We start from the raw sequence: 22,612 nt of genomic DNA on the forward strand, positions 1-22,612 counted from the left end.
TACAAGTAAGGCTCCATTCACACGTCCGTGTGTGTTTTGCAGATCCGCAAAACACGGACACCGGCAATGTGCGTTCCAAATTTTGCGGACCGCACATCGCCAGCACTGAATAGAAAATGCCTAATCTTGTCTGCAATTGCGGACAAGAATAGGACATGTTCTATTTTTTGGGGGAACGGAATTGCGGACCCGGAAGTGCGGCCCCATAGAAATGCAGATCCAGGCAACACGAATTGCGGATCCGGGCAACACAGTGCGGCCCCATAGAAATGAATAGGTCCGCAATTCCGTTCCGCAGAATTGCGGACGTGTGAATGGAGCCTTAGGCTACTTTCACATTAGTGTTTTTTGGGGATCCGTCATGGATCTGCAAAAACGCTTCCGTTAGAATAATACAACCACCTGCATCTGTCATGAATGGATCTGGTTGCATTAGGTCTTCTAGAGCCATGATGGATTCGTCTTGAACACCATTGTAAGTCAATGGGGGATGGACAGGTTTTCTATTGTGTCAGAGAAAACAGATCCACCACCATTGACTTACATTGTGTGCCAGGACGGATCAGTCTTGCTCCGCACCACATCGCAGACAGGAAAATGCTGCTTACAGCGTTTTTCTGTTCGCGATGGGGACACAACCACACGGAACAGAATGCATTTTGGCGCATTCCGTTTCGTTCAGTTCCGTTTTGTCCCTATTGACAATGAATGGGGACAAAACTGAAGCGTTTTCTTCCGCTATTGAGACCCTATGATGGATCTCAATAGCGGAATTGAAAACGCTAGTGGGAAAGCAGCCTAATAGCACACAAGTGCAATCAGTCCAGGAAACACACTCGATGCGATGGCTGCATCTCCCGGACTGAAAGCGGTTGTCCAGGAATTTGATATCCATGGCCTATCTTCAGTCTAGATCCTCAATATATTAAAGAATTCCCAGCGAGCGGTCGTTTTCTTCAGTCCAATGCCCTTTATTTTATCCATACATCGGAACATATAGCAATGGGCGCGTTTCGGCCCGTCCAGCCTTCATCAGCTCACCTCAATGTATAGTTCACACGCTTAAATCACAGTTTACACATCACGTGTGGTGACGTCAGACGCCCACAAGAAAAGGGGGCGGTAATAAGACAATATCTGCATCACATATTTCAAAATATATAAGCAGAAAACATAAATAAAAAAACTACATATTAAATACACTACTATCCCTCTTATTGTAGCGAGTCATCTTTGATTTGCTGTCTGGAAAAGAAAAGGAATAATACTCCTACAACAATCTGGTTAAAAATGCATAGTCTCATATTCCCCATTCATTCCTTTCGGCTGGAGCGTACCTAAGGTATGTATCCAATATGCCTCCCTACGTAATAGAAGATCTTTCATACTACCACCTCTTCTAGGTCTCTACTTGTTCCAATACCTGGAACCTCAATTGGGAAATGGAGTGCTGGAATTCATGGAAATGGAACGGTAAGGGAAGTAACAGGTTGCCTGTACGAATATTAGATTTATGCTTGCAGATGCGATCTTTAACTGGTTGCATTGTTTCCCCCACGTATGCCAAGCCACAGGGGCACTTTATTAAAGGGGTTCTGCAGTTTGTTTAAACTGATGATCCATCCTCTGGATAGATCAGCAGCATCTGATCGGCAGGGGTCCGACATCCGGGACCCCCGCCGATCAGCTGTTTGAGAAGGCAGCGGCGGTCCAGCAGCGCCGCGGCCTTCTCACTGTTTACCGCAGGCCCAGTGACGTCACGACTAGTATCAACTTGCCTGGGCGGGGCTAAGCTCTGTTCACTTGAATGGAGCTTAGCCCCGCCCAGGCCAGTTGATACTAGTCGTGACGTCACTGGGCCTGCGGTAAACAGTGAGAAGGCCTCGGCGCTTCTGGAGAGCCGCTGCCTTCTCAAACAGCTGATCGGCGGGGGTCCTGGGTGTCGGACCCCCGTCGATCAGATGCTGATGATCATCAGTTTAAACAAACTGCAGAACCCCTTTAAATAGATCACGTTAGTGGAATTACAGGTAAATAACCTTAAATTTTAAAGGGCTTCCCTATATGAGGATGGTGGAAAGCTTCTCCTTTGACCACATGGGAGCACTGAATACAGTGTAAACAAGGGTAAGTACCATTTTTTTGATTACCTATTGTTCTTTGCCTAGGAATTGTTGCCATAGAACCGATATCTGCATGAACCAGCTTATCACGATAGCTGGCACTTCGTTTATTACAGATCGGGGGGGGGGGGGGGGTTTAAACTCAGATACCTGTGGATAGGCTTTATTCAACAATGACCAATGTTTACGTACAATTTGGTCAAATTTCTTGTTGAAAGGGTGAAATTTTTGTATAAAAGGAATGCGAGGGTCCCTATTACTCCTGTTTACATGTGTGGGAGTTGTAATCGCCTCTTCCAGGACCTGTGAGGGATATCCCCTTGATTCAAACCTTTGCAACATCTCATAATTCCTACGTTCCTGTAATTGCGGATCCGAGACAATTATTTTAACCCTTTGTATCTGACTTTGGAATCGCTTTTTTTTTTTTTTTTTTTTATAAAGGGTGTGCACTAGCAGTATGCTATTCCTATTTGTTTCTTTTCTGCTCAGATCGCTGTGCAAATTACCCTCTTCATCCTTGATCACCACAGTGTCAAGTAAACTTACTTTGGTTTGATCATATGTCATAGTAAATTTCAATTCAACAGATGCCAGGGCTTTAGTGGCGTCCTGGCTGCCATGGTAAGCTCCCTGCTACTGTGTGCACAAAGCTCAGGACAGCAGGGAGAGTGTGAAGTCATATTCACCCTGATAGAGAACTATTAGGGTGAACAGGACAAGGGATCAAAAGATCCCAGGTTCTAGCCCCAAAAGGGGGAAATAGTTATTAAAAAAAGTAAAGTATAAATCACCCCCTTTCCCAATTTTACATATAAAATATATAAACAATAAATAAACATATTACAATTCGCCACGTCCAAACTATTAAAATATTTAAAAATATCTCCTATGCGGTGAACGCTGAACAGAAAAAAATAAAAAGAACTGCACGATTCGCTATTTTTTAGTCACCTTGTCCCCCAAAAAAATAGGATAGGACTGTTCGATTATGGGTTGGACGTACCATAACATGTGCGCGGCTTTTTTTGGTGTGTTTTTTTTTTTCCACGTAGTATCGAATGGTATCGAGTATCGCAATACTTTTTTATAGTATCGAAATCTAATCAAATTTTTGGTATCATGACAAACCTACTTGGTATTACAGCCCTTAAATGGGGCTGAGCTGCACCTAGGCCATGTGGCTGATGTACTGTGATGTCACATGGACTAGGAAAGGCCTAAGCGCACATGGAGTGCCAAGGCCTCTTCAAACAGCTGATCGGTGGGGGTCTAGGAGTTGGACTTCTGCTGATCTGATATTGATGACCTATCCTGAGGATAAGCCATGAATATCACATTTCTGGATAACCCCTTAAACACTGCACACTGACCGTATTTCCCAGAGTGCTGTTTGCCTGACCTAAATGCAACAGTAGGCACGTGGTCGGGCAGGAACTCACAGCATCATAAATCTGTCCAGGGACTGTGGCTGTCACAGGGACCACATTTCCCAGAGTGTAAAACTGGCCTTAGGGTATGCTGTGGATACGCTGCAGATTTATCAGCTGGAATTACTGGCACAAAATCTGCACTACGTCAATTCCTTCTGTGGATATTCACCCTTTATAAGGGCCTATTCACACGACTATTTTTCTTTCCGCACTTTTGCGGATCAGATGCAGACCCATTCATTTCTACAGGACCGCAAAATCCATGGATAGCAAACAGTGTGCTGTCCGCTTCCGTATGTCCGCATAAAAAACATGTCCTATACTTTTCCGCAAAATGCGGTCCGTGGCCGCATTCATTTCTATGGTTCTGCAAAAATGTGGATCGCACACGGAACGTGTTACATATTCAATCTGTATTTTGCAGACCCGTGTCTGCAAACAATGCCCTGTCAAGTCACCTTTCAATCTTTATTAAAAATTATCCGCAAAAAAACGCTAAACACATGGAAACATACCTTCCATATTTTGCGGACATCACGGAACAGAGATTTTTGCAGCACAACGGATCCGCATTTTGCGGGACTGCAAACATACAGTCGTGTAAATGGGCCCCTAACATACAGGGTGACATCTGAGGCATATCCGCAGCAAAATCCGCCAGTACAGAAACAAATGCTGATTTTGCTGCGGATCTGCGTCCCCCAAGGGTCAAACATCACAAGGTAAAGCTGCTTGGAGTTAATTTCCTCTCATTCAGAATCAATTTTAAAGGAGAGAAATGAGTAACAAAACATTCAGATATAACCGTCTTCAGCAGGGAATTTCAGATGATGAAATGACTAATTAAACAGAGAAACCGCACTCTTGGGCTTAAATCAAAGCTACGCCTACAGGGATCTCAGGGCTGGCAGCTACACAGAGCACAACATGGCAGAAAGTCAGTCCATGTTTCAGGGACACTTCTAGCTGCAAAAATGTAATCACAGTTCAATGACTTGCAGCCTCAACCCTGCGCAGGTCGTCTGTCCGCTCCATACACCCCATGTTCAAATGCATTACAGCAGCACACACTAGTGCAATCTGTGGAAATCAGATTTTTAATTTTTTTTTTTTTATTTAAAGGGGTATTCCCATTTTGGACATTGAGACACATCACTAGGACCTATCCTGAGAACGGAGCCCAAAAAGTGCAGGAGGGCGCACTACGCATGCGCGGCCGTCCTTCATTCTTTTCTATGGGACTCGGCTATTTTTGGACGTCCCAATGAAATGAATGGGAAACACACCGCGCAAGTGCGTCCATCGCTCTGTACACTCCTATGGAGCTTAGGGAAATAGCCAAGCCAGCTATTGCCCTTCGCTGGCTCCGTTCTAAGGATAGGTGCGGGACAGACATTGGGGGTATATCCTAGTGATAGGACCCCCAATGTCCAAGATGGGATAACCCCATCAAGGAGAAGCTAAAATGAACATTTAACGTTAAAGGGGTGGTCGAAAATCGCAATATTCATGGCATATGCTTAGGAGAGGTCGTCAATATCAGACGGGTAGGGGACCGACTGCATCCTCTTCAATGCTAACCTTGGTCCATACACAAGAACACGGTTTATTACCTAGTAATGGCGGTTCGGTCTATTCAGGTCCCAGGCTTTTTTCAATCAGAAGATTGCCAATACATACAATCAATAAATTGATTTACAAATAAATGATGGTTTTTACATTTTAAGAGCAAACTTATCTGGTTTTATACTGATGTTCTGACGAATGTCCTACTATACTGCTCCTATCATGCCCTGCACTGGACACTAGATAGTCTATCAGATTTGCCTGGATTGCTCCTTCAAAAAGTAGCAGAACGTGAATCATCTGAGAAAAGGGATTTCAGAGGACCAGAGTATCCCCAAGACAAATGTATTAAAAATACTCCAGTCCTCTGAAATCCCTTTTCCCCAGATGATTCACGTTCTGCTACTTTTTGAAGGAGCAATCCAGGCAAATCTGATAGACTATCTAGTGTCCAGTGCAGGGCATGATTTAGAGAATACCAAAAAGGGGATCAATGTCCATCCCTATCCAATCCATCCCTAGATAGGTACAAAGCATAATGCAGATAATCACTTCGGCTTAGACCCTACAGTTTACCTTTAAATCGTCAAATCTTAACCCAAGCACCCACGGCTTCTCATCAGTCATTATCTTATGACTACCATGTGAATAAATAGATATATAATGTCACCTTCTGACTGAAAAAGCATGGCGTAATGCATCATTTCCCCTGGGGCAGCACTAATGGTAAACTGAACAATTAGGACCCTTTCACACGTGCAAGAAATCAGCGCGGGTGCAATGGTTGAGGTGAACGCATTGCACCCGCACTGAATCCGGACCCATTCACTTCAATGGGGCTGTGCAGATGAGCGGTGATTTTCCCGCATCACTTGTGCGCTGCATGAAAATTGCAGCATGTTCTATATTCTGCGTTTTTCACGCAACGCAGGCGCCATAGAAGTGAATGGAGCTGCATGAAAATCGCAAGCATCCGCAAGCAAGTGCGGATGCGATGCATTTTTCACGGATGGTTACTAAGGCTGGGTTCACACGAGCGTGTCCGGATTAGTTCTGGATGCGTCCCGGTGTGTTGCGGCAAACCCGCGCGAGTAGGAATGCAATTGCAGTCAGTTTTGACTGCGATTGCGTTCCGATGTTCAGTTTTTATCGCGCGGGTGCAATGTGTTTTGCACGCGCGTGATAAAAAACCGACTGTGGTACCCAGACCCGAACTTCTTCACAGAAGTTCAGGTTTGGGTTAGTTGTAGTGTAGATTGTATTATTTTCCCTTATAACATGGTTATAAGGGAAAATAATAGCATTCTGAAAACAGAATGCATAGTAAGTGATCAGTTGAGGGTTAAAAAAAATAAAAAAAATTAACTCACCTTCTCCGTTTGTTCGCGTAAGTCCCGGTCTCTTCTTTACTTCTCAAAAGATGAACTATGGGCTAAAGGACCTTTGGTGACGTCAGATCACATGCTCCAATCACATGGTCCATCACCGCGGTGATGGACCCTGTGATTGGAGCATGTGATCTGACGTCACCAAAGGTCCTTTAGCCCATAGTTCATCTTTTTAAAGAACTAAAGACCGGGAGAACTACGCGAACAAGAGGACAAGGTGAGTTAATTTTTTTTATTTTTTAACCCTCAATTGATCACCTACTAAGCATTCTGTATTCAGAATGCTATTATTTTCCCTTATAACCATCTTATAAGGGAAAATAATACAGTGTATAGACAGTCACCTAGCAACCGTGCGTGAAAATCGCACCGCATCCGCACTTGCTTGCGGACGCATGCGATTTTCACGCAACCCCATTCACTTCTATGGGGCCTGCGTTGCGTGAAAAACGCAGAATATAGAGCATGCTGCGATTTTCACGCAACGCATAAGTGATGCGTGAAAATCATCGCTCATCTGAACAGCCCCATTGAAATGAATGGGTCCAGATTCAGTGCGGGTGCACTGCGTTCACCTACTGCATTGCACCCGCGCGGAAATCTCGCCCGTGTGAACGCAGCCTAAGAGATGTTGTTTCTATACCTTCCATTTTTTATCACGCGCGTGCAAAACGCATTAAATTGCATTGCACCTGCACCATAAAAACAGCTGAACACGATCTCAGACAAAACTGAATGACTTTGTTTGCGAAATCGAGGATTTTTCACTGAACGCATTCGGACCTAATCCGCACACGCTCCTCTGCAAGGGGCCTTACTGGTAGGTGTACCCACATATTATTGCTGATCTCTGGGGGTCCTAGCTGGGAGATACTTTGTGACCCGTTTACTGATGATGGACCCTTCTAACAGCATGGACTGCCCAAAGCGGAGAACCTCCTTACCCTATAACAGCAACTCACTATGGGTTTCTGAAGTGAGACCTGCAGAAATCAGCTGATCACCATGATGGCCTCTATTTAAAAAGGCGTTGTATTAAAGGGATTCTCCAGTTTGCATCAACATCCCTTAAGCTAATCATTTATGAAAGCAGCTGTAATTTTGTAATGCATTTCTTTCACCTATATTTTAGCTTTATTGCTCCTATCTCCAATTCTGAGCGGTGGTCACATGACCATGTCCATCCAGAACTTTCTTATTTCTTGTGATGTAATGTCCATACAGGGCAGTGATAAGGGAGTGTCTATGTAACTAGCTGGTGGGAGGAGCTATAAATTAGCAGGGTGTTAGTGGCAGGGTTGGAGGTGTGGCAAAGAAGGGAGAAGTGCATCATGGGTTTGGTTGGATACAGCAACAGGAAGTGCTACATACAGGATGTAGAGGAACCAGAGTGATCTGTCTATATGGTGAAAAAGGGTCAGGAAAGTCCAAATTGGGAAAAAAAAAAAAAAATGAATTGGATAGACGTACATGAGGTAAGAAACTACATGAGCATATCTGCTAAAAACTAATATATATATATATATATATATATATATATATATATAATATTATATAATATAAAGATGAGGGTGAGAGTGTGTGTGTGTGTGTGTGTGTGTGTGTGTCCACTAAAGGAATCCGCACCGTCGCATTCACAATCACAAAATTTGGCACACAGGTACACCAGGTGTCTGGGAAGGTTTTAGACCAGGTCTCACCTCTCTAAGGGTCCATTCACACGTCCGTTGTTTCTTTCCTGATCTGTTCCGTTTTTTGCTGAACAGATCTGGACCCATTCATTTTCAATGGGTCCTGAAAAAAATCAGACATTGAGCTGTCCGTTTTTTTCCAGGACCCATTGAAAATGAATGGGTCCAGATCTGGTCCAGATCTGTTCAGCAAAAAACGGAGCAGATCAGGAAAGAAAAAACGGACGTGTGAATGGACCCTAAGACGTACCATTCCTGAGATATTCCCAAAAAATGCCAATAGAAGCTTGGTCACATGACCCTTATCAGCCAATAGAATCTCGCAGGCCGTTAGCCTCCACATACACAGTTTTACTCCAGGTTTCCATAACCCAGCCATTTTTCTTCACTGCTGTAGGTGAGCTTTAAAGGAAATCTGTCACCAGGATAAATCGCTATTGAAGTAAAGCCATGGCTTAATAGCTGTGGATGACACCTGAGAGCGGAGTGCTGTGGAGGTCACAGTTCAGAGAGCAGGTAGGGTGGCCATTCAGGCAACTTTGAAAAGATGGACTTAAAAACCCTGCCCACAGGTCCAACTAAGCCACGCCTCTGATCAGGCCACTCCCCTCCCACTGCTCAGCCGACAGGGATTGAAAAAATGAAGCTAAAAATCAACGTCTGTCAGCTGCAGAGGTGGGAGGGATGGCGACTTTCTCCCTGCAGCTCACACTCAGAGCACAGTGCTGCTGTTTTAGAGTGAGCTGTTCAAAAGGACATGCCCCCGATCCGGTTAGGCCACGCCCCCTCCCACTGCTCAGCCGACAGGGATTTAAAAAATGAAGTTAAAAATAAACTTCTAGGTCCTGCTAAGCCACACCCCGATCTATCTGGTTAGGCCACACCCCCTCCCACAACACACAAACATTAAATGAAATAGATTAAATATACCCGAGTCGGGTCCTTCAGCGTGCGTAATATATATATATATATATATATATATATATATATATACATACATACATATATATACATACATACATACATACACACACATATACACATACACAGTGCCTTGCAAAAGTATTCACCCCCTTTGACTTTTTTGTATTTTGGTGCCTCACAACCTGGAATTAACATGGATTGTTTGAGGATTTGCATCATGTAATTTATAGAACATGCCCACAACTTTGAAGATTTTTTTTTTATTGTGAAGCAAACAACAAATAGGACATAATAACAGAAAAAGTCAATGTGCATAACTATTCGCCCCCTAAAGTCAATACTTTGTAGAGCCACCTTTTGTGGCAATCACAGCTCCAAGTAGCTTTGTATAAGTCTCTATGAGCTCGCCACATCTTACCACTGGGATTTTTGCCCATTCCTCTTTGCAAAACTGCTCCAGCTCCTTCAAGTTGGATGGTTTGCGCTTGTGAACAGCAATCTTTAAGTCTGACCACAGATTTTCTATTGGATTGAGATCTGGGCTGTGACTCGGCCATTCCAACATTTACATGTTTCCCCTTAAACCACTCTAGTGTTGCTTTAGCCGTGTGTTTGGGGTCATTGTCCTGCTGGAAGGTGAACCTCCGTCCTAGCCTCAAATCACAAGTTGTACAGGTTTTGCTCAAGAATATCCCTGTATTTAGCACCATCCATCTTTCCCTCAACTCTGACCAGTTTCCCAGTCCCGGCTGCTGAAAAACATCCCCACAGCATGATGCTGCCACCACCATGGTGTTCTTTGGGTGATGTGATGTGTTGGGTTTGCGCCAGACATAGCGTTTTCTTTGATGGATGAAAAATGCAATTTTAGTCTCATCAGACCAGAGCACTTCCTCCATACATTTTGGGAGTCTCCCACATGCCTTTTCACAAACTCACAACGTGCCTTTTTGTTTTTAGCTTAAAGTAATGGCTTTCTTCTGGCCACTCTGCCATAAAGCCCAACTCTATGGAGCGTAGGGCTTATTGTTGTCCCATGTACAGATACTCCAGTCTCTGCTGTGGAACTCTGCAGCTCCTCCAGGGTTACCTTAGGTCTCTGTGCTGCCCCTCTGATTAATGCCCTTTTTGCCCGGTCCGTGAGTTTTGGTGGGCGGCCATCCCTTTTTGCCCGATCCGCGAGTTTTGGTGGGCGGCCTTATCTTGGCAGGTTTGCTGTTGTGCCATGTTCTTTCCATTTGGTTATGATAGATTTGATGGTTCACCTGGGGATCATCAAAGATTTGGATATTTTTTTATAACCTAACCCTGACTTGTACTTCTCAACAACATTGTCCCTTACTTGTTTGGAGAGTTCCTTGGTCTTCATGGCAGTGTTTGGTTAGTGATGCCTCTTCCTTAGGTGTTGCAGCCTTTGGGGCCTTTCAAAAAAGGTGTGTATATGCAATGACAGATCATGTGACACTTAGATTGCACACAGGTGGACATCATATCACTAATTATGTGACTTCTGAAGGTAATTGGTTGCACCAGAGCCTTTGATGGGCTTCCTAACAAAGGGTGTGAATACATACGCACATGCCAATTTTCTATTTCTAAACAATAGTTTTATTTATATATTTTTCTCATTTCACTTCGCCGACTTAGACTATTGTGTTCTGATCCATCACATAAAATTCAGATTAACAAAACATTGAACTTAAGGCTGCAATGTAACAAAATACGAAAAAAGTCAAGGGGGTGAATACTTTTGCAAGACACTGTATATACACACACTCACTAAAACAGATAACTGTACTTGTACTACCCCTTCAACCGTATCACAATATACACCACCGCAGAAGATGACGGTGCTATATAAATGATACTGTCTCATAAACGGAGAATCACTTCTGAACACACACAGCCTTTATTATCTTCTATTTTGTACTATATGTTCTAAGAAGTTGTGTGAGCAAGTATAGAAAAAGTTCAGTACTAGAAATTCACTAAATTACTTGTTGCAAAGTTTAACTCCATGTTAACATGCCCCTAAAACCCAAGATGACTCACCAGTCACTCCACGTCTTCCTGTACAATGGAGGATTTCTGACAGGAAAGCAGAGATGAATCCCACACAGATGTGTCATTGCTCTTAACAATAGAGGGAATAATGCAAGTGCACACAGCGGGGAGATGAGCCATCCGCGCACTATGTAGATGTGTTTACCCACATCTCCGCTATGGGGTTCTCATCTTCTTATATAATAAGACATTTTGAGAGGCAGAGAAAGGTGCTGTATGTATTTCTCAGCATCAATTCGGGTTATTTAAGTATTTTTGCTTCTCAGCAATGTTCGCAGCCACCTGATGTGTCGGGAACTTAATGTTCACCCCAATGAAGCCATGTTGCACTTTCCTAGGCAGGTGGTGGCCGATAGCGCTGCTGTGAAGGAAACAGCGTCTGTCCTTCATTTTCTGACCACTGCATACAGGACCCCCCCCCCAAGTGACATCTGTAGTGTCCAACCAGGAGGCTGCTACAGTAGTCCCTATGACCAAATGGGAGGAGCTGAGAAGCTGGTCAGGGCAGACAGCTCTCCACCGTGGGGGTCCACCTTGGGGCACTTGTGGGAGCGGCATCTGGTGAAATAAAGCTTTGGGTTCTCAGTTCTGCCAATAAAAGCCTGTGATAATGGTACGAATATCCACCTCACCCCAGCCCCTACCCAGCTTTGTCAGCAGTTCTGCACGAAACAGCTGGCTAGATCCTCTTAAGAACCAACTGGAAATTTCTATGTCTTTACCTCCTGAGACTTATCCAGTCTTGTTCACCTTATTCTCGGCTCACAGCGCAGCTAAACAATTATTAGTGATTCTGAGGGTACATTCAGATGGAGGATTCTGTCTCAACGAAACCGCCAAGTATCCTACTGCAGAAACTCTGGCGCTGTGCTGCACAACTTCTGCCGTGGGTTTTCATGCGGACCCGCTCTAGGTTTAGCTACCTAAAAGGATTCTGTCAGCTAGTTTGAGCCTATAGAGCTGAGGACATGCGCTGCTAGATCGCCACTAGCACATCCACAATACCCAGTCCCCATAGCTCTGTGTGCTTTTTATATTATATATATATATATATATATATATATATATAGCAGGTAAGTCCAGTTTCAGGAGTCCAGCACCGCCCGCATCCTACAAATCTCCTCCTTGCTCCCCCGACTTCACAGAGTTGAAGCGCTGTAATCTCGCACATGCATTTGAATGCTGGAATGGTGTTCCTTCCCTGTGCTGGCATCAGCCTCAGGGAACGAACTGCGCATGCGCGAGATTACGCCGCTTTAAGTATGTGACAATAGGGGAGCAAGGAGGAGATTCGTAGGATGCGGGCGGGCGGTGCTGGGCTCCTGAAACGTTGGTAACAGCCCCTTGGGCTCCTTACTTGCTTCATTTGCATATATATAACATTTTTTTTTTTTTTACAGAATAAAAGCACTCAGAGCTATGGGGACTGGATATCGTGGACGTGCTAGTGGCGACTAGCAGCGCATGTCCTTAGCTCTATAGGCTCAAACTAGCTGACAGAATTCCTTTAAAGCTAAACCGCGAGCAGCCTCCCGCTGCGCCTTTGCGAGGGGTCTGCATATTCTTGATACGTTCTTGAAAACTGTGCTGCAAAAATGCTCTGCCACATGAACCGAGGTGAGGCCTTTCATTGAGAACAATAATAGGCGATTCCAGCACAGTTTTCGGCACTGAATTTGCGCTGAAACCCGCACTCACAACCCTCCATTTGAACATACCCCTTACAGTTTATTTTCTTTTAAAGAAACAGCTTACAAAGCCAGAAGATAACAAAAAAGCGTTGTAATAAGGCTAGATTCACACTAGCGTTTACAGAACCGGCAGGTTATTCTGCCAGACACTGCCGAAACGCCTTTCGACCCCATTAACTATAATGAGGTCTGGTGGAGATCCAGCCACAACCCGGAAGATATGCTGAGTATCGGCCAGACAAATGCCGCTGCGCGCCACGGTTTTTGTCTGGCCGATTCCCAGCATACTATGCAGCAACAGCCTGCCGGCAGGCTGTGCCGCTAGTGTTAAACTAGCCTTAGCATACCAACCCCTGCCATTCTCAGGGTGCTGCCTCCCGAGCTGATCCCTCTTCACCCAGTTCCAGGAATGATGTGTCAACACCACATTTGTGTGACGGCGTCCTAATCCAGTGACGATGCAGATGGTGACACCTGGACACGTTTCAGGAAAATTGGTGGAAGGGAAAAGTATTTCCCATAACAACCAAACAGGTTGCGGCAGAGCCGCAGTAACCACACATGGATTTCCACTTAGGGTGCCTGCACACGATGCAGTTTACGTTCGGAAAAACTGCAGCGCAAAAGTCCATTTCACACATCCGTAGCTCTGGGTCCGCATCCCTTCCGTAATTTTGCGGACCCATTCATTTCAATGGGGGCGCAAAAGATGCAGACAGCACACCAGGTGCTGTCCGCATCCATAGTTCCATTCCATTTTTTTGCGCGCATTTCACCCTTTTTAATGGAACGGAGAGATCTGCGGCAAAACCACATTAAATCTGCACGAAAACCACGATAAATAATGCAGATTTACGTATGTTTTTTGTGCAGATTTCATGCAGATTTTCTGCACATAAATATTCACCGTGTGCAGCCACCCTAATCATCACCCTGTATCTTTATTGGTTTTCAGGTTGCATATACAGGAGCAGAACAGCAATTAGGCGTCACCCTTAGGACGCTTTCACACAAGAGAGTTGTACACTCTGGACTCAGAGCAAGTGTAATACAGCTCACGTCCTGAACTTCCAGCACTGCATTATATTTAGAGATGAGCGAACCGACTTCTGATGAAACATCCGAAGTCGATTTGCATAAAACTTTGTTCTAATACTATACGGAGCAGGGGGGTCCTGTTCATTTCTATGGGAGTGCTGGAGATAGACAAGCAATGTACTTGTCTATCTACAGCGCTCCCACAGAAATGGAGCAGCAGCAGCACGCATTTCCGACCAGCCACTCCTTCCATTTCAGGGGGACCCCGTTCTCATGATCAATGGGGGTCACGCTGGTAGGACAATCACCATTCTAATAGTTATTCCCTATCCTGTGGCTAGCAAGTTGTCCTCCTGGAAGCGCCCGTCAGGTGTTCTAGAGCCCTCACACAGACACACATTATTGATGACTTGATTGGTGCAATGCATTGGTTATTATAGATTTGAAAACAAGAAATAGAATAATGTAAGGCCAGTTTCACACTGCCATTTATCTTTGTGCACACTGTAGCACGATCCGGCAGTGTGAAACTGGCCTTGCATTGTAATGTGCTTTTTTTAATATTTTCCTAGTCAATATATAGAGTTGAACGGAGAAATCTTAGTTATGGCTCATGCACACGACCGCTGGGCGTTTTGTGGTCCGGAAATTGCAGATCCCCAAAACACGGATACTAGCCATGGGATGACCGGCCCCTAATAGAACCATCCTATCCTTGTCCGTAATGCAGACAATAATAGGACATGTTCTATTTTTTCACAGAAACTCCATACGGACACGGAATGCACACAGACAGTCATTTCCGTTTTTTTGCAGCCTCATTGTAGTGAATGATTCAGCACACAGGCCGCAAAAAAACTGAATGGAAAAAAATTACGGTCATGTGCATGAGCCCTTAACAGACTCCTAAAGAAAGCAAAAAGGGGGATTCAACCTGTTGCTGCCCAAGGAAACCAACCAACTGTCAGCTATCAAATAGATTCGCCCCTTTCTGAGGTCAGTATTACCCATCTTCTTGCAAACACGAAACAAACAAGATGCAGCTACATTTTCCTGTGCAAACAAATACAGGAAAATAAATACTAAGAGTCGCCTTCTGTATGGAGTCATCTATACATAATTATCTTTGTGTTTATCCTGTAGTTTAAAAATTAAATAAAAAGATAACAGTAAAAATTTGTAAAAATCACAGTAAAATGTTGCAAATATCTGGCCGTATATAATATTGTAGAGTAGGTGTGCGCCCTCTTGTGGGCGAGAATAAAAAATCTATTTGCAGCACTGAAACATTGGCACATGATCCATCTGTCATATTATAAAGGAGGTTACCTGCACACGCAGTTTTTCCACATGGATTTTCGTGCAGAAAATCGCCAACATAATACAGTACCAGCAAAGACTGGACAAATCTCACATATACTTTTCTTTTTTTCAGCACATAAATTAAGCCGCTGTGCAGAATTAGAAATCCACAGCATGTCAATTTATTGTGCGGATCTCAAATTTTGCAATGCAAGGGTGGTATCAGGGCTAAACCACATGAACTTCAAGTAACACATTGTGAAAACTGTGGTGTGGAAACACAGAAAAAATAAATCTAACGGCCTAAGAGGAAATGCAGGAAAAAGTATAAAATGAAGAACCTATACTCGCCTGTTATGTTCCCTGCCGCTATAGCGCACTGTAGTTCCGGTGATCCCGCTGCTGATTCAGGGAGGACATCACATTCATTATTCTTGTGACCGTTGTTGTGCAATGTGTGCAGGTAGGACACTTGGCCGCTGAAGCCTGCGATTGGCTGCAGCAGTCACATGAATCATGTAAAGTGACATCATTTCATTAGTGGCAGGGACCACGGGAGCGGCAGGGAACTTGACTGGTGACTGAAGCACAAAGTAGTTTAGAAAAAGTCATGACTAATTCTACAATGGCGCTGACGAGATTGCTCCACTGTTTACTTTAGTCATGTGTTCATCCTCCTGGGACCCCACCTATGCTAAGCAATTTCCAGCTTTAAAAAACACACAGTAGCTAGCCCCCATGAACCACATCCTGGACAGTAAGGCACCGCGCCTCTTACACTATTCAGAAACGCAATGTCTTTATGAGCAAGAGTGAGCCCACCAAAAACAGCAGCTCAAAAAATAAATTCCATGCAGAGACCAACAGCAGTACTCATTCCTAGTATCAAGGATAGACTATACTTCATTAAAGGGGGTTGTCTGGTTTCCTATATTGATGACCTATCCTCAGGATAGTCACTGATTTCACAATATAAGAACAGCACAAGATCCCTCACCAGCAAACTCCAGGACGTCCCACCAATGGATCCTCATCAGGCTCTAAAAGTATACTTCCAAAAACTACCTGTCTCCTGATACTTTGAGATTAGAGAGGCATTGCGCGGCTAAGACTTCAGTGTTACCCATCAAGAAAACCAGTATAAACTTCTAATGTTTTGTACTATACCCCCCACTTTTTACACCGCCTGAACCCTACCATCCGTGCTGTGGGGAGTCAGGAGGAACACTGATGCATATATTTTGGTTGTGTCCTCCCATCTGTCCCTTTTGGGAGCCTTATCCGGGATGTCATTGATATTAATCTACCCTTGGAAACTCTTAGGCCTGGTTCACACTTAAACGTTTTACAGCGTGTTCCTACGTGCTGTAAAACGCTCAACAGGCGAAAACTCATGTTTCCCTATGGGCATGGTTCTCATCTGCGTGTTTTACAGCGCGTACGAACGTGCTGTAAAACGCCCTACGCCCGAAGAAGTACAGGAGCTTCTTTGGGGCGTATGGTCGCGCGTAACACCTGGTGTTTTTCATTGGACGCCTCTGTGGTCAATCGCAAGAACGCGCGTACAACGCACGTTTCCCATTTCCAAAAACGCGATGTGCAAACGTCTGGCAAAAACGTGCGTAAAACGCGCGTTTCAAATACGCTCAAGTGTGAACCAGGCCTCAGCCATCTGCTCTATGTGTTTCCAACACAGATAGGCTCCCTCTTAGATTACTCATACACATTCTGACCGCGGCACGATGTCTGATCGACAGACTATGGAGACAGTCTGGACCTCCATCTGGTGCTGCTCTGGAGGTCCGAATTACAGAAGTCTGTAGTATGGAGTGAGTATCTTTTTGGATAGAGTAGATAAATTTCATGATGTTTGGACACCATGGGATGCATATTTGAGTTCTCACCCTTCGTAGATTAGTCTCTCCGGTTATTACTCTAAAAGCTAGTTCGTTTATCCCCGTCTGTTTTTTTTTTTGTTTCCCTTCTGTGTATGTCTTTGTCTTGGGTGTTTATCTCTGTAATTCTGCGATAAGTTTTTGTTTCTATGGGCCAAAAGGTCAGATTTTTTTTATGCTGATTTACTAAATGTAATCTCTCATTTGTACTTGCTATGAAGGATACTCGGACTCCTTGGCTTTGTGTATGTTCTTTTATTGTATTTTGAAAAACATGAAAAAAATTATTAGTTTAAAGAGGACCTGTCACCATGTAATAACTATTCTAGAGAATCTATTCTTATGTCTGTATTTTGTGGCATTCCTTTATTATTTCTACTAGAATTTATGCATGTATTGCTAGCAGTCTGCAGTAAGGGTACAGAGGGGAGGTAACCAGTTGGGGGAGGGGGGGGGGGTGTACCTGCAGTGTTTGAAAATGGCAACACTGATTGGATAGAGTCAGACTGTACAGGTACACATCTCCAACTGGTAACACTCCTCTGTACCCTTACTGCAGACTGCTAGCAATTGATTCATAACTTCTATTAGAAATAATACAGGAATGGCACAACATACAGACATAAGAATAAATGCTCCAGAATGGTTATTACATGGGGAATGCATGAAGCTATTAAAACAGGCATGTCAGGAGCGGTGAAATGTCCTCTTTAAAAAAAACAACAACACACAACTTCCAATGACGTCAGCTTCTCCATCTTTTACAGTTTATTTGGCCATTCCAACAGGTACAAAAAGTGCAATGTTTCAGCTATGTTCTAGTCTTTCAAGCGTCATATTAAAGGTTATATATTTTATATAAACAGAAAAAAAATGTAAACTACAGGATAAACACAAAGGTAATTATGTATAGATGACTCCATACAGAAGGCGACTCTTAGTATTTATTTTCCTGTATTTGTTTGCACAGGAAAATGTAGCTGCATCTTGTTTGTTTCGTGTTTGCAAGAAGATGGGTAATACTGACCTCAGAAAGGGGCGAATCTATTTGATAGCTGACAGTTGGTTGGTTTCCTTGGGCAGCAACAGGTTGAATCCCCCTTTTTGCTTTCTTTAGGAGTCTGTTAAGGGCTCATGCACATGACCGTAATTTTTTTCCATTCAGTTTTTTTGCGGCCCGTGTGCTGAATCATTCACTACAATGAGGCTGCAAAAAAACGGAAATGACTGTCTGTGTGCATTCCGTGTCCGTATGGAGGTTCTGTGAAAAAATAGAACATGTCCTATTATTGTCTGCATTACGGACAAGGATAGGATGGTTCTATTAGGGGCCGGTCATCCCATGGCTAGTATCCGTGTTTTGGGGATCTGCAATTTCCGGACCACAAAACGCCCAGCGGTCGTGTGCATGAGCCATAACTCAGATTTCTCCGTTCAACTCTATATATTGACTAGGAAAATATTTAAAAAAAGCACATTACAATGCAAGGCCAGTTTCACACTGCCGGATCGTGCTACAGTGTGCACAAAGATAAATGGCAGTGTGAAACTGGCCTTACATTATTCTATTTCTTGTTTTCAAATCTATAATAACCAATGCATTGCACCAATCAAGTCATCCATAATGTGTGTCTGTGTGACACAAGAGGGTGGGACGTACATACCGAATTACCCAATCACAGCTAGAAACAATCACCTATTCGTGCCAGCGGTGTTCTCCCCTATGTTTCACTTCAAAGATATATAAGAGGCACCTCTAATCTCCAATCAACATGGATTCTGGAGGATGGGCTGCGGTCACTTCTTCCACGTATCTGGCATCTCCAATACATAACTGCGCATGCTCCGGGTGGGTGGGTGACATCTCTGGCATCTCCTGCGCATGCTCCGGGTGTGCGACGTTGCTACCCACAGTGCTCCAAATACTACAGGACTCTACCACATGTATTGGCCAATCAGCCATCATCAGGTCGTTGCTTACATCAATGTGGCCCAACCACCTGACTATGCAGCTCACAGCCGATCAGTGTTGATGCATCATGGTTTCACGGCAAAATTCGGCACAACAAAAAAGCCCCTCTGCTTGTTAGGCAGACCAGGATCCACCTCAGAGCGAAAGAAGGAGCATATTCCCTCTGTCTAACCAATTAGATGCCGCAGCCGTTATTGATCGCGGCATTTAACCACTTCAGCCCCCCTAGCTTAAACCCCCTTAATGACCAGACCACTTTTTACACTACTTTCACCGTTTATTGCTCAGTCATACAACTTACCACCCAAATAAATTTACCTCCTTTTCTCCTCACTAATAGAGCTTTCATTTGGTGGTATTTCATTGCTGCTAACATTTTTACTTTTTTTTGATATTAATCGAAATTTACAATTCACTTTCTGTTGTAAAATTTTTCAAATATAACTACATTTCTATATAAATTTTTCTCTATATTTATTGTTCTACATGTTTTTGATTAAAAAAAATGCAATAAGTGTATATTTATTGGTTTGCGCAAAAGTTATAGCGTTTACAAACTATGGTACAAAAATGTGATTTTCCGCTTTTTGAAGCAGCTCTGACTTTCTGAGCACCTGTCATGTTTCCTGAGGTTCTACAATGCCCAGACAGTAGAAACACCCCACAAATGACCCCATTTAGGAAAGTAGACACCCTAAGGTATTCACTGATGGGCATAGTGAGTTCATTGAAGTTTTTATTTTTTGTCACAAGTTAGCGGAAAATGTTTTTTTTATTTTTTATTTATTTATTTTTCTTACAAAGTCTCATATTCCACTAACTTGTGACAAAAAATAAAATTTTACATAAACTCACCATACCCCTCACGGAATACCTTGGGGTGTCTTCTTTCCAAAATGGGGTCACTTGTGGGGTATTTATACTGCCCTGGCATTTTAGGGGCCCTAAAGCGTGAGAAAAAGTCTGGAATCCAAATGCGTAAAAAATGCCCTGTGAAATCGTAAAGATACTCTTTGGAATTTGGGCCCCTTTGCGCACCTAGGCTGCAAAAAAGTGTCACACGTGGTATCGCCGTACTCAGGAGAAGTAGGGCAATGTGTTTTGGGGTGTATTTTTACATATACCCATGCTGGGTGAGATAAATATCTCTGTAAAAGACAACGTTTCCCATTTTTTTATACAAAGTTGTCATTTTACAGAGATATTTCTCTCACCCAGCATGGGTATATGTAAAAAGACACAAAGGGGCCCAAATCCCCCCCCCCCCCCGATCATTGGTGGCCAGTGTGCGGCCCCCCCTCTCCCCCCCCCTGATCATTGGTGGCAGCGGAGAGTTCTGATCGGAGTCCCAGTTTAATCGCTGGGGCTACTTAGCAATATTAGAACCATCATACTTACCTGCTGCGCTGTCTGTGACCGGCCGGGAGCTCCTCCTACTGGTAAGTGACAGATCATTAAGCAATGCGCGGCACAGACCTGTCACTTACCAGTAGGAGGAGCTCCCGGCCGGTCACAGACAGCGCAGCAGATAAGTATGATGCTTCTAATATTGCTAAGTAACCATGGCAACCAGGACTGCAGTATCATCCTGGTTGCCATGGTTACCGATCGGAGCCCCAGCGATTAAACTGGGACTCCGATCGGAACTCTCCGCTGCCACCAATGATCTCGGGGGGGGGGGGGGGGAGAGAGGGGAGGCCGCACACTGGCCACCAATGATATTAATACAATAGAGGGGGGCGCACACTGGCCACCAATGATAATACAATAGAGGGAGGGGGGGCCGCACACTGGCCACCAATGATATTCAAACTGGGGAGGGAGGGGGGGCTGCCCCCTGCTGCCTGGCAGCCCCTGATCTCTTACAGGGGGTTATGATACGCACAATTAACCCCTTCAGGTGTGGCACCTGAGGGGTTAATTGTGCTGATCACAGCCCCCTGTAAGAGATCAGGTGCTGCCAGGCAGCAGGGGGCAGTCATGTACACAGTTCGTAGTATATTCTAACTTGAAGCGTCCCCATCACCATGGGAATGCCTCTATGTTAGAATATACTGTCGGATAGGAGTTTTCACGATGTAACTCAAATCCGATGGTATATTCTAACAGAGGCGTTCCCATGGTGATGGGGACGCTTCAAGTTAAAATATACCATCGGATTGGAGAAAACTCAGATTCTATGGTAGACTTTACATTGAAAGTCAATGGGGACGGATCCGTTTGCAATTGCACCATATTGTGTCAACGTCAAACGGATCAGTCTACATTGACTTGCATTGACGGATGCGTTTGTCTGTGGATCCTCCAAAAATCAAGGAAGACCATCGGATGAAAAAACGGTCACGGATCACGGACCAACGGAACCCCGTTTTGCGGACCGTGAAAAAATACTGTCGTGTGCATGAGGCCTTATGCTGCCCATACTAACAGCAGCATAAAGTAGAGACAGGAGAGTTGATTTCAGCGGTCGGTAATTTATAAGTTAAAAGTAAGTGGTTGCCAAGAATCAACATCACAATCATTGCAGACTTGACCTGGAAAAGAGTCACGGCCACCTGAGAAGAGTCCTGGTTATCCATGAATTCCTGCTCTCCTGCCCACCTGCTGATGACTGACCGTCTTCTACCTAGTTTTCTCCCTTTCTGTCTAGGAGAGAACTGCCAACCATCAGCAGATGGGGGAGAGAGCAGGAGATTAGGAATAACCAGGACTCTTCTCAGGTAGATTTGGCTCTTTTCAAGGCCTGAGCTGCAATGATTATGATGCTGGTTCTCAGCAACCACTGACTTTTAGCTCCTGAGTGACACAGCGCTGAGATCAGCATTTTTGTCACTATTTTATGCTGCCCTCAGTCAGGTCAGCATAAAGTTGATCACAGGTTCCCTTTAAATTACAGAAAAGCATACAGAACATCCCAGAGAGCAGTGTTGCCCTTCTATTCTATGCTGCCCTTAGATTGTGGAGATCAGGAGACCTAACAGATCCGATTTTAAATTATTTATCTCTCAGTTGTCACTGAAAAAAAACATCCGCTAATGATTACACACTAATAACAGCAGTATACCGGGACTTATCAAATGTTACCATAGCCAAAAGGAAGGAAGCGACCACCGGGTCAGCGAGGCAAACATGGAAGGGTGAGGTAATGGACAGGAGAGCAGAATACACAGTACCGCACACTGTACAGATCATTCAAAAAAAACATGCAGAGAATTCAAGTTAAAAAATACAGATGAAGACGTGCTCTATGCTACAGATGTGCGGACTTCAACCTGTTTGCAGCATTCACGAAAACTAAGAGTCTCCCACTATATCAGAAGCACTAACGTTACTACCTACTTCACATGTACATTACACAAGGGGCGTCTCAGACAACTGATGCAACAGGATAATTTTTTTATTTTTTTACTGGATCCTGTACAATTACGGATCCTATGCATAAGTCTACTTTCACATTAGCGTTTTTAATTCCGCTATTGAGATCAGTCATAGGATCTCAATAGCGGAAGAAAACGCTTCCATTTT

General features: G+C 44.1%; 1 protein-coding gene and 1 long non-coding RNA gene across 2 annotated transcripts in view; one reads left to right on the forward strand and one right to left on the reverse strand.

The window, feature by feature from the left end:
• ABR (ABR activator of RhoGEF and GTPase) overlaps positions 1–22,612 on the reverse strand; it is a 381,876-nt gene that overhangs the window by 329,476 nt on the left and 29,788 nt on the right. The window lies entirely within an intron of this gene.
• On the forward strand, positions 323–12,130 carry LOC120994656. Its single transcript, XR_005777450.1, has 3 exons — positions 323–510; positions 1,829–1,832; positions 12,120–12,130. It is a non-coding gene; the product is annotated as an uncharacterized LOC120994656 (long non-coding RNA).

This window comes from Bufo bufo, chromosome 3 (assembly GCF_905171765.1).
Source record: "Bufo bufo chromosome 3, aBufBuf1.1, whole genome shotgun sequence".
Classification (NCBI taxonomy): Eukaryota; Metazoa; Chordata; class Amphibia; order Anura; family Bufonidae; genus Bufo; species Bufo bufo.